Source organism: Coenobita brevimanus, chromosome 97 (assembly GCF_032717465.1).
Source record: "Coenobita brevimanus isolate Jiangsu-jjx chromosome 97, ASM3271746v2, whole genome shotgun sequence".
NCBI lineage: Eukaryota > Metazoa > Arthropoda > Malacostraca > Decapoda > Coenobitidae > Coenobita > Coenobita brevimanus.
Window position 1 is genome coordinate 28,167,228 of NC_137050.1, and position 13,392 is coordinate 28,180,619.

The following is a 13,392-nucleotide window of genomic DNA, read 5'->3' on the forward strand; positions in this document are numbered from 1 at the left end:
ATCTACACACCCTTTTCCCTTCCTAAATCCCCCTTGTTCTTCTCCAACTAGCTCCTCTGTCATATGCCTAACCCTATCAATGAGTATTCTACCATATATTTTACCAGTCACACTAAGAAGGCAAATACCCCTATGGTTACCACATACTTCTCTCTCCCCTTTGTACAGAGGAACAATTATACCTGATTTCCAGTCCTCTGGAACCCTTCCCTCTTCCCAAGCCAATCTACACAACTTCCATATCCACTCCACAACAATCTCACCCCCATACCTAAGCATTTCACCACACACTCCATCAATTCCTGGGGCCTTTCCCAGCTTAATCTTCTTCATCGCTTCCACTACTTCCGACCTACTGATCTCTTCCTCCCTCCTCTCATCTCTTCTTCTCCCAGCCATTCCCCAACCACTTATACTCACACTGCTCTCACTCTCTACCTTCAACAAATCCTCAAAGTGCTCCTTCCATCTCCTCAATTTCTCTCTCTTCTCCACCAACAATCTATTATTCCTATCTTTCACTCCCCTACTATTTCCCCCTTTCACACTGCCTTACTTTCTTTACCTCCTTCCAAAACAATTTCTTACTCTCCCTCCATTTCACACTCAGATTCCTCCCAAACTCTTCATCCACTTTCTTCTTACTCTCCTTCACCAGTCTCTTAACCTCCCTTCTCCTGCTCACATATACCTCTCTTCTCTCTCTCATCTTCTCCCCTACCTCTACTCGCCAACCATTCACCATATGCCTTCTTCTTTTGTTCCACAGCTCGTTTCACCTCATCATTCCACCATGCTGTCCCTTGCACACCCTTGCATCTCCTCCTCACTCCACAAACCACCTCACACGCTGCGCTTATCTCTTCCGTGAATATCTTACATACGTCTTCCACCCCTTCCATCCGCTCTAGCTCATACCTTCCCAATCTTTCTTCCACTATGCTCTTATACTCTGTCCTCTTCTCACTATCTTGCAATTTCTCCACTCTTCTCACAGGAGCTGCTTCCTCCTGTCTTCCCCTTCGCCTCCTCAACCACTTTCTTTGCAGTTCTATCTTGGCCATCACTAAGTGATGGTCCGAGACTCCATTCCCCCACCCTCTCCACACCCTTACATCCAACACTTGTCTTCTCATTCGCTCATCCACACACACGTAGTCTATCATTGCCTTTCGTTCAACAAGTTCACCATCCATCCTCCTTATTACTCTCCATGTATACCGGTGGATCATCTTATGACGAAAGTAGGTGTTGGCTATTGCCAACCCCTTACCAGCACAGATGTCCACCAAAGCACTACCATTCCCATCTACTTCCGCTGGCACACCCCACTGACCAACCACTCCATCCACTCGTACATTCCCGACTTTGCCATTCATGTCTCCAATCAACAGCACTCTCTCGCTCCTCTCAAACTTGTCCATACATGCTTCTACTTTCGCCCAAAACTCATCTTTCACTCTTGCCACTCGATCCTCTGTTGGAGCATACACACATACAATCGCCCATGCTTGTATACCTACTTTCATCCTCACCCATACAATCCTTGCACCCACTGTTCCATACTCTCTTATATTCTCCTTCCACTTCTTGCTTATCATCAGACATACTCCCTCTCTTGCCCTCTCATTCTCACTGACTCCCGCACATATACCTACACCGTATTCCCATTCTCTCATCCTTTCACCTTTCCATTTAGTTTCAGTCAATCCACATATATCCACTTTTGCATCCTCAAGCACCTGGACAATCTCTCTCTTTCACTTCATCATTCACTCCTCTCACATTCCACGTTCCTACTCTCAGAATGTCCTTTGTCCGTTCCTTAGTCGTCAACGTATGGTCCGTCCGGGTCCGAGGCGCTTTATTTGCTTTTTTAGTTAGTTCTTTTTACGGGTGGGGCACTAACCCACCACCAACCCTTTTAGTCGCCTCGTACGACAAGCAGGGATACTGGGGGAGTATTCTTGAAACCCCCCTACCCCCAGGGGTATGATTAAATATTGCGAGGATTCGAACCAGCGCTTGCAACTGCCTGAGTACAGCAGCTTACCAAGCGAGCCCTTTGCCCCTTCATTTTTAGTAATCTTTTCTTTTGCATAATTGATATGCAAGCTCTGAGACAAATAGTTTCTGAGGAAACTCCTCATGTCAGAGCTTATCACTGATGGGGAAAATTAGCTATGGTGGTATGCTGTAAATCATTAATTTATCTATCTATCTACTGCCAGACGCCATAATCCCGTAAGGGGTAGCCGTTTGACTTTGAGTTATTTGTTTTACGAGGAGGGGCACTAACCCTCCACCAACCCACTTGCTGACACGTATGGAGCATGTATGGTTTTGTTTTATGGTTACTACCCAGTGTTGTAAATTGTTTCTTGGCTTACAGGAAACCATTTGGCTTGTCACTCAATGTAAAACCACCTGTAAAGGAAAGAAAAGCAATAAGAAGTGACAGGATAGATGGGAAAAATAGGAAGAGAGAAGGACAGACACAGAAAGAGAATGATAAAGGCTAAGGAAGAAGTAGGCAGCTCTATATCAAGTGAGTGGATGATGGTCGCCACCACCTACCACTAATTAATTTATAATAGTAGTAGTAATTATTATTATTACTATTATTATACCACTAATTAATAATAATTATCATTGTTACTATTATTATAATATCCTTATTGTTTTTTTAAATGTAAATTATCTGTCTGTCAATAGCCAGATACCATAATCCCAAAAGAGGTGGTTGTTTGTCTTTGAGCTACTGTAGTTGTTTTACAGGGAGGGGCAGTAACCCTCCGCTAACCCCATATGCTGACATGCAGGGAACATATATACCGGTATATAGGTTGGTTACATGAGTACCACCCACCACTGTAAATTGTTTCCAGGCTTACAGGAAGCCACTAGGTTTGTCACTCAATGTAAAGCTACCCAAAATGGAAAGAAGAGTAATATAAAGTGACAGGAAAGATGGCAGAAACAGAGAGAGAGAGAGGGGGGATAGGCACAGAAAGAGAAATACAGGTGAGGGACGAAGCACACAGCACTGCGTCAAGTGAGTGGATGATGGTTGCCACCACCTACCTCCACCATTAGTTATAAAAATAATCTATCTATAGCCAGACACCATAATCCCGTATGGGGTGGCCGTTTGACTTGGAGTTAGTTTTTTACGGAGAGGGGCACTAACCTTCCGCCAACCCACATATTGGCTCGTAGGGAACTAGTATGGGTGGTTATATGGTTACTACCCAGTGTTGTAAATGGTATCCTGGCTTACAGGAGACCATTAGGCTTGTCACTCAGTGTAAAGCCACCCGAAATGGAAAGACGAGCAGTAAAAAGTACAGGAAAGATGGGAGAAATAGGAAGAGAGGAGGGCAGACACAGAAAAAAAAATGATAAAGGTGAAGAGAGAAGTAGGCAACACTACATCAAGTGAGTGGATGATTGTCACCACTACTTACCCCCATTATTTATGCAGTATGATGATAAATGGTGGTGACCATCATCCACTCAATTGATGTAATGTTGTCTACTTCTTCCATCAACTTTATCATTTTTTTTCTGTGTCTGCCCTCCTCTTTTCCTGTTTCTCCCATCATTCCTGTCACTTTTTATTACTCTTCTTCGCTTTTCAAATGGCTTTACGTTGAATGACAAATCTAATGGTTTCCTTTATGCCAGGAAACTATTTGCAGCAATGGGTGGTAACCATATAACCAACCCATACATGTTCCCTACGTGTCAGCAAGTGGGTTGGCTGAGTGCTAATACCCCTCCCTGTAAGTTAACTAACTAAATGTCAAACGGCCAACCCTTTCGGGATTATGATGTTTGGCTATAGACAGATAGAAGTTGATCCTTACTACTATCTTTGCAACAACTATGTCCTTCCTTCATCGTCTGCCTCTGTTCACACATCACTTTTGCTCCCTTATCTTTGACACTACAATGGGATACCAGACAAGCCATTCCCCAATGCCATAGGAATGCATACATTTTAGTATCAAGCACAGACTTTTTCATTTGGTTATCCACATACACATAATCAATCATTGTCTTTTGCTTAACTTTTTTTTTTTTTTTTTTTTTTTTATGCGAGGAAGAAGGAACCAAAGGCCATCAGCCCGCAGTAACAGTTCCCTCCAAGAGAAAAACAAAATACAATAGAGAGCCAAATTCAAGATCCGATCATTTTGAGATGCCTGGACACACTGCGTTTGAAAGACTGGAGATCATAGGCAGGAGGAAATACAGACAGAGGGAGACAGTTCCAGAGCTGACCTGTTGCATGAATGAAAGACTGGGAGTAACGGTTAACTCTTGCATTAGAGAGTTGGACAGAAAAGGGATGAGAGTTTGCTGCCAGACGGGTGCTACGCGCCCGTCGTAGAGGTGGAGGAATGCAAGCAGATAGTTCCGAGGAGCAGTGACCATTAAAGTAGCGATAGAAAAGAGATAAAGATGCAACAGTGCGGCGAAGAGACAGAGGTTGAAGGGAGTCAGTAAGAGGAGGAGAGTTAATGAGACGAAAAGCCTTTGACTCCACCCTATTGAGAAGAGCTGTATGTGGGGAGCCTCCCCACACATGAGAGTTGTACTCACACAGGGGTGGATAAAAACCCCTGTATAGAGTCAACAATTGTGCAAGGGTAAAGAAGGAGCGGAGTCGGCTTAGCACACCTCATCTCTGGAAGCAGATTTTACAAGAGATGTAATATGATCTTTCCAAGATAAGTCCCGAGTAAATGAAACCCCAAGCATGTTCAAGGATGATGCAGGATTAATCTGAATATTATTAAACATTAGTGGGTATACCTGTGGAAGATTTTGTCGGGTTGATAGGTGTAAGAACTGAGTCTTAGAAGCATTAAAGACAACCATATTATTTTTACCCCAGTCAGAGATATGAGCTAAGTCAGACATTAGGTGTGCCACAGCCTCATCCCTTGTTTCTTGAAGTAACTGTTGAGATGGGCGTTATGCGGAACCGAATGGAAAGGTGAAGGGTGGAGTCATCAGCGTATGAGTGGATAGGGTTAGATGTACAGCTTAGAAGATCATTGATGAATAAAAGGAAGAGAGTTGGTGATAGGACAGAGCCCTGAGGAACACCACTGTTGATAGATCTAGGAGAAGAACGATGGCTGCCTACGACAGCAGCTATAGAACGACCAGAAAGGAAGCTAGCGATGAAGGTACAGATAGAAGGATAGAAACCGTAGGAGGGCAGTTTGGAAATTAAAGATTTGTGCCAAACTCGATCGAAATCCTTTGAGATGTCAAGTGCAATGGCAAAGCTTTCGCCAAAGTCCCGAAAGGAGGATGACCAGGAGTCTGAAAGGTAGAGAAGATCGCCAGTGGAGCTGCCCTGACGGAACACATACTGACGATCGGAAAGAACGTTGTGATAGGAAAGATGCCTTAAAATTTTTTTATAAAGAATTGACTCGAAAACTTTTGAAATAAATGACGTTAAAGCAATTGGACTAAAGTGTGAGGGTTGGGAGTGGTCACCCTTCTTTGGGACTGGCTGAATGAGAGCAGACTTCCAGCAAGAAGGAAAGGTACAAGATGACAGACAAACTCTAAATAGTTTGCCTAGGCAGGGTGTAAGCACAGAAGCACAGTTTTTGAGAACAACAGGAGGGACCCCATCAGGCCCATATGCCTTGTTAGTACTGAGGCCAGTAATGGCAGAAAATACATCAACTGAAGAAATTTTAATGTCAGCCATGAGGAAGTCAGAGGGGGGAAGTGATGGAGGAACAGCACCAGAATCGTCTAAGGTGGAATTGGAGGAGAAAGTCTGCTTTATCAGTAGAAGAAATAGCTACAGAACCATCAGAGTAGAAAAGAGGAGGGAAGCATGATGAGGTAAAGTTGTTAGAAAGATTTTTTGGCAAGGTGCCAGAAGGAGCGGAAGAATTCGAGTTGGAGAGTTGAGAGCATTTAGTATGGATGAAATTATTTTTAGTAGAGCGAAGAACAGACTTAGCACGATTCCGGCATAAACGTAAAGATTATGTGATTCAGGTGGGTTGGCTCCGGTACCTTTTGTAGGCCTTCTCCTTGTTGCGGACAGCATTAGAACAAGCGTGATTAAACCAAGGCTTTCTTGCGTTAGTCAAAGGATATGAGAAAGGAATGTATGCTTCCATGCCCGAGAGAATAACCTCGTAATGCGCAAGGCACACTCAGATGGCTCACGGCCATGGAAGCAATAATCATTCCAGGGAAAATCAAAGAAGTACTGCCTGAGGGCCTCCCAGTCCGCATAGCTCCAAAATGCCAGAGACGACGTTTCCTGGAGGGTCCGCAGGCCGTACTGGAGCGATAGGACAGGTTAAGGTAATAAGGTTGTGATCGGAGGAGCCCAACGGAGAGAAAAGATTAACAGAGTAAGCAGAAGGATTAGTTGTGAGGAAGAGGTCAAGTATGTTGGAGCTCTCTCCAAGGTGGTCAGGGATACGGTAGGTGCTGTACAAGCTGCTCTAGGTCATTAAGGATAGAAAAGATGTAGGCTTGTTCACCAGGTGGATCCGTGAAAGGAGAGGAGAGCCAAAGGTAGGTGGTGAACATTGAAATCTCCAAGAATGGAGATTTCAGAGAAAGGAGAAATGGACAGAATGTGTTCCATCGTAGAAGTAAGATAGTCGAAGAATTTTTGATAGTCAGTAGAATTAGGGGATAAGTAAACAGCACAGATATATTTAGTCAGAGAATGACAGGAAAGCCGAAGCCAGAGAGTGGAGAATTCAGAAGAATCAAGTTCAGGAACACGAGAGCAAGATAAGTCGCTGCGTATGTATACACAACAGCCACCTTTGGCTTTGAAATGAGTATAGAGAAAGTAGGAGGATACAGAAAAGGGTTTGCTGTCAGTTGCCTCAGACAGCTGAGTCTCTGTTAGAAAAAGAAGGTGAGGTTTAGAGGAGGAGAGGTGGTGTTCAACAGAGCGAAAGTTAGATGAAAGGCCGCGAATGTTGCAGAAATGAAGAAGAAGAGAGTCAGACAGTGGTTCCAGGCACCTCGAGTCGTCACCGGGAGAGGGGCAGATGGCGGGGGCATTTATGGTCCCCCCCCCTGGGGACTCCGAGGCTGGGTGAATTGACGCCATTTTGGTAACTTTTGAATAGGAAGTGTAGTGTGTACTGTGCATGTAGTTTGGTGAAGATAGATAGAGAAATTTGTACTGGAGAGCATGCTGGCCTACTCTCTGTGTAACTGAGACACTGAAAAAGTTCAGCAAAGGGGGATGGTCAGGAACTAGTCCTGAGGGCTGATGAAACGGGAGCTCCAGCACTCCCTGTCATCAGCTTTCCATCCACCTCGGGAGTACTGCCCTGCTCGACTGGTGCTACAGTCTACTACTCCCCTACTTCATATCACTCTTCTTGGATCAGCTTGTGCCTGAAAAGTCTGAAAAGGTTTATTGGCTATTACTAAGCCCATCCTGGCTTAAATATCCACCAGACAGTTCAGTCAACAGCTTTATTGATGCCACTAAATGAACGTGTTCCTCTCCAGCATCATATGACAGATCATGACAGTTGGTTCCCATGATAGCTACCGTACTGTTTATCATAGTTCATTTGTTGTCTCAAATACAGTCAGCTTATCATTAACATCATACATTGGTTGTCATCAGGAGCAGTTATGGGAATTTAGATTATGGGAGATACAGAGCCCATAGGAAAAATGGCTTATAGCCGACACCTTTCCATAGTCACCCCTAATGACCACCCAAACCTGCCTTAACCACCTCTGACTAGCCTGTAGTGTATGAAACAGTGATAAACACAGTGTGGAGGCACCATTACCCAGATCATCAACCAACACCATCATTCCGTACTAGTGACTCTTAACCCATGGATTGCGAGCCACAGCTCTGGCTGGAAAGCGTCGTGTTGTGAGCCACAGCTCTGGCTGTGCTGACTTTCCAGTGGCCATGCATCACCGCTAACTACTCCATCCCCTACACAAACTTACGCATGGCAATACGCAAAGATGGAGAAAGAGAGATGTTTTTCTTTTTCACCAGATGATGCCCTGGATGTTTATCTTCAAGTTAATAATAAACAAAAACAAGAAAAATAATAATTTTTTCACTACACCCTTACGCATACTTACACATGTTGCTACGCGAAGACAGAGAGAGAGAGAGAGAGAGAGATTTATATTTTTCACCTGATTATGCCCTGGATGTTTATCTTTAAGTTTATAATGAACAAAAGTTTTTTTTTTTTTTTTCTCCCACCACGGCGTGAGATAAAAAAAGGTAATTGCATAATCCACGGGTTAAAGCAGGCACATTGCCAGTGCTTTGGCAAATGCAGTGACTAAATTTTGCCATGTTTGGTCCCACACCCCACTTTTTTTTTTATTTTTAACAGAACAGAGGAAGGAAAATCAAATGAGTAAAAAAAAAAATAATAATCCATACACCAGATTACTGGTGTCCTCCATTCATAAAATGTCTATAACACTTGGACTTGAACTGCTGTAGGTTGAAGCTTGGAGGGAAACAACTCTACGGAAGTGAGTTCCAGAGAGATGCAGTTTGGGGAATGAAAGAATTCTGATAGGCAGAAATTCTGCAATATGGCTGAATGTTGAATATAAATGAATTAAAACTTTTAGGACCTAACTAAATGCCTGCTGCCATATAGGTGAATAGTGTTATGGAAGGATGCATTATAGGTGAGCTGACTATTCTCTTAGGATGCATGTTTTATTAACTGTTATACTAGTAGACCGAGGTACATCTGAATGTTATCCCAGTGAACTGCAGGCTGAAGTTGCCCCTTCCCTGCAGTCAGCCAGCTTCCTTTTCAGGGGACTGAGGCAGCATACGTTCCCAACCACTGTTCTCTAACTGTCTTATGCTCATCTTTACGTGCACTTTACATACCACACACCATACCCTAATGCATCACAGGGTTTGGCACCAGCAAGGGCATGCAGCCAGAAAACTTTGCCCCCATTACCTAGTGGCGGACATGATGCCTTTGTCGGTGTGGCTCTTGGGCTGGGATGGGATGGGGCTCAATTCTTTGCCAGAGGGTACATGGCATTGTGGTTCCCAGGCTGCCACTTCCACCCAGTGGAGAGGAGCCTGAACCTGGGAGTAATGTCCCAGGAGATTGCTGAATTATTGGGTGCATAGCAGCAGGGCACTCACAATGGTAAGGCACGCTTGTCGGGTGACCTTGTAGCTGCCTCGGCAGGGTGCTTTGAGGCCACTGCTGCAGTCACTGGCCATGGCTGGTGGGCTGTGAGTCCCAAGTCCCCTGCCTGGACTTGGGACTGCATGGGTAGACAGGGCCTAGTGTTCCCTCCTTTTCTTTACAGACTATGACAAAGAAGCTAAACATAACAAGCAAGCCTGAGGAAACTAAATCACCCAAAGTGTTCAGAGTAGCATCGTGGAATATGGGTAGCTTGAGGGGTAGAGGGGAAGAGTGATGAAGACTGTGAGCCGAAAGGGGGTGGATGTCTGCTGGATACGGTAGGTTAGGTTCAGAGGATAATCAGCAAGGATGATAGTTGGGAAAGCTTGAATGTATGTTATTTTGGAAGGGAAATGTGGATGGATATGGTGGTGTGGTCATGCTTGTCAAAGACAAATAGGTGGAATATGTTATGAATATTGTAAGAGTAAATCATTGTGGTAGGTGGGGGTGCTCACCATCCACTCACTCGATGTAGTGCTGCTCGGGTGTCTGCCTTTCCCTCTCCTCCATCTTTCTTTCCTTCCATCCTCTTCTGTCTTTCTTTCCTTCATTCTTTCCTTATCCTTCTGCCTATGCGTGATTCTGCACTAAGTGGCAAGCCAAATGGTTTCCTGTACACCAGGAAACCATTTACAACGCTGGGTGGTAACCATATAACCAAATTATGGCGCCTGGTGGTTTAGTGGGTAATTGCGGCACTCCAATCGGATTGAGCCGGCGAAGGTTTGTATCCAAGGGATGGTTGGAGTTAATGCTCACGTAATGCCACTCAGGGATGAGTGAGGCTGGTCATTCTCATCTTAAATGTTTGGACCAATTGCCTAGCCCCGGGCTTCTACACTCCTCATGAGGCAATGTAGGATTAGATGATGATGATGATGATGATAATGTAAATCATGAATTATAATATTGAAATGATTGTTTGAAAAGCTCCTGGTTACCTGCACAGTAATATCGGCATATGCTTCACTGGTTGGTTTGAATAATAAAGAAGGAGACAGATTCTGTGGTGATTTGATAAGTGTAGTTGGTAGTACAGGTATTGGGGATGATGAGATTGTAGTTCTGGGAGGGGATTTAAATGGTCATGTGGGTGCAGCAGCTCAGGGATATGAGGGTGTGCATGGGGAATGCATGCATGGGATGAGGAATGTGGAAGGTGAGAGGATACAGTACTTGAGTTCAGAGAGGCAATGAACATAATTGTTTGAAACACTGTTTCTAGTAAAAGAAACAATAAACTGATCACATATGAGACTTGGGATAATAATAGCAAGATTGACAATTTCATGGTCATCATGGCTGGTAGGAGGTTAGTGAAGGATGTGAAAGTTATAGGGAGCAAAGAGTGTGCAGCAACACAAATTACTGATATGGGACATGGTACTAAAGAATTGGGTGGTGAAGAAAAGGACTTATGCATCCAGGAATAGGGGGGAGGAAGCAGCAAAGGATGCCCTCTGTAGCAAGATGAATAGAGTGGTGGCTGAATAGGGAGCTGTAGACATTAGTGTTAATTAGCAGTATAGAGGTTTCAAGAACAATCTCTTTTGAGTTACTGATTGAGTATGTGGATGGACAAGGTTTCCGCCATGGCACTAGGACGTGGCAGGATCAGTTCCTGCGATTCTGAGAAGCTACCTCAAGAATCGGTTCCCAGTTTGAGAACAGATTCCCATGAAGCGATTCCATGGACCACTGACTGCAGTACAGTGAGAGCGAGACAGCGATTTGCCGACGATCCTGCCACTGTCCTGTGGGCTGTGGCGCCACCGTGCCACACAAACACATAACTGTTGGGGGTCGCAACACTTGACAGACAGTGCGAGTGTACTGATGAAATAAAATGCATTTATATACTTTCCTAATGCTCCTTCTAAGACAGCAGGGATGATGTGGCAGAGATTAACACTAGCAGTCCCTTGACCATAAAACATGGGGGAGGTCTTTTAGTTGTACTGCCCCCTTTAACTGTATTATATTATTTGCTTACGTTGAGGGATTGATTTTGGAATCAGTTCCAACAATCCACTGTCACTGAGAATCGGAATAATTGATTCTCATTTAATCGGTTCTTGCCCAACCTTACGAGACATAAGGTAACATGGTGGTGGGATGGTGTAGAAGCTACACCTAAGGAAAGAAGATTTTTCTGGGAATGGAAAAGGGATGGTAACAGAGAGGAATAGGCTACTTGGCTGCCAAGTGTAGGGCCTAATAGGAGGCATACAGGACAAAATCTGAGTCTTAGAAACTTACTGGATAGCCCAAATAGTGCTGAAAGGAGCAGTGTGGTATCTAAGGTGGCAAGACAAGCGAAGGGAGACAATGGGGATATCAGTGGTGAGTATTGTGTGAAGAATGATGAAGGAAGGGTAGTGGTGGACAATGAGGATATTAACGATGCTAGGAAAGAGCATTATAACCAGTTGCTGAATGAGGAGGTTGACTGGAACAGGAAAGGTTTGGAGTCAGTAGATCCAGTGCTTGGCTCTTGGCCTTAGATTGATGTTGATACCACGACCAGGGCAATCAGCAGGATGCAACTGGGAAGGACAGAGGGTGTTTCTGGGTTGACTGCCAAGATGTTGAAGCCCTCGGGAGATATAGGAATAGGTTTAGTTACTGTTTTGATAAATTCAGCTACATATGAATGTGTTGTTCCAGATGACTAGTTGAAGAGCGTGATTGTAAATGTGTATAAGGGGAAGGGTGATGCCCCGAAAAGAGGAAATTATGGAGGCATGAAGACCTGGGAATCAGATAATGAAGGTAAATGCAGATAAAACAAAAGTGATGATGTCTAGGGTTGGTGGCGGTACTGTCAAAGACGAGGGAGAGTGGCCATGTGCAGTTTGCCACAAGGGCGTGGGAAGTAATTCCATCTTATGCGGTGTGTGTGATAAGTGGGTGCATAAGAGATGTAGTGGTATCAGAGGTAGACTGCGAGATAATGCTGATTTTATGTGTATGGCGTGCCGGGGTGAGCAGGTGGAGATCGTCAGACGTGAAAGGATTGAACTTGCTGGTGAATCTCTTGAGTGTGTGGAAGAGGTTTGTTATTTGGGAGACATGTTGTGTGCTGGAGGTGGGGCTGGAGCTAGCTCTGTGGCTAGGGTGAGAAGTGGTTGGAAGAAGTTTAGGGAGCTCTTGCCTCTCCTGACATTGAGAGGGCTCTCCCTACGTGCTAAGGGGTCTTTGTATGCAGCATGTGTTAGGAGTGTAATGCTGTATGGCAGTGAGACCTGGGCAGTGAAGGAGGAAGACATTCACCGGCTCAGACGTACAGAAATGACAATGATTAGGTGGATGTGCAGTGCATCCCTGCGTCCAAGGCCTGGAGGGGCTGGGTTTACAATGGAAGAGTTGAGAGGTAGGATGGGACTGGAGTGTATTGGTGTTGTGATGAGGAGAGGTAGATTGAGGTGGTTTGGACATGTGGAGAGGATGGGGGGTGATAATTGGGTGGGGAAGGTGAGAAGTGTTAATATTGGGGGTGGGGCTATGAGGGGTAGACCGAGAAAGACATGGGACGAGGTCATTAAGTGTGACCTTAGGGTTAAGGGACTGAACAGGGAGGCTGCAATGGATCGTGCAGCGTGGAGAGCCGCCATTAGGTGACCAAGGCTGACACATGCAAGCATGTTGGAGCCTTTAAAAACGAAAACGAAAACGAAACGAAACTCAACCCCCTGCTATCACGTGTTCAGCTATCACGTTTATCTCCTATCACGCACACATCAAATGCACAACCATACATGCTATCACGCACCCCAAGACTGCTATCACGTGTCGAGTTTGAAGACAGGCTAAGCGAAACTTATTCACACGGCACTTCATACGAGGTTTGCCGAGGATACGATGGTTAATCGGAATGGTAACGTAAAATTGCCGACGATACCACGGGCATTCGGAATGCATCTGAATGGATTCGTGCCAAGGATACGACGGGCAAAACAGTGTGAACAAAACACATTCGACTTGAAAGAATATATCATACTACAGCATTGAAATAGCCTAACACTGAATACTTATTAATACTGTATTTTAGAATAAATATCAATCGTTTTGAAACCCTTATAAAGAGTTAATATTTCCTATGCCGAGAAAATAGTGATGTCGAGAAAGTAATCACTTGTTTACAACTGAGATG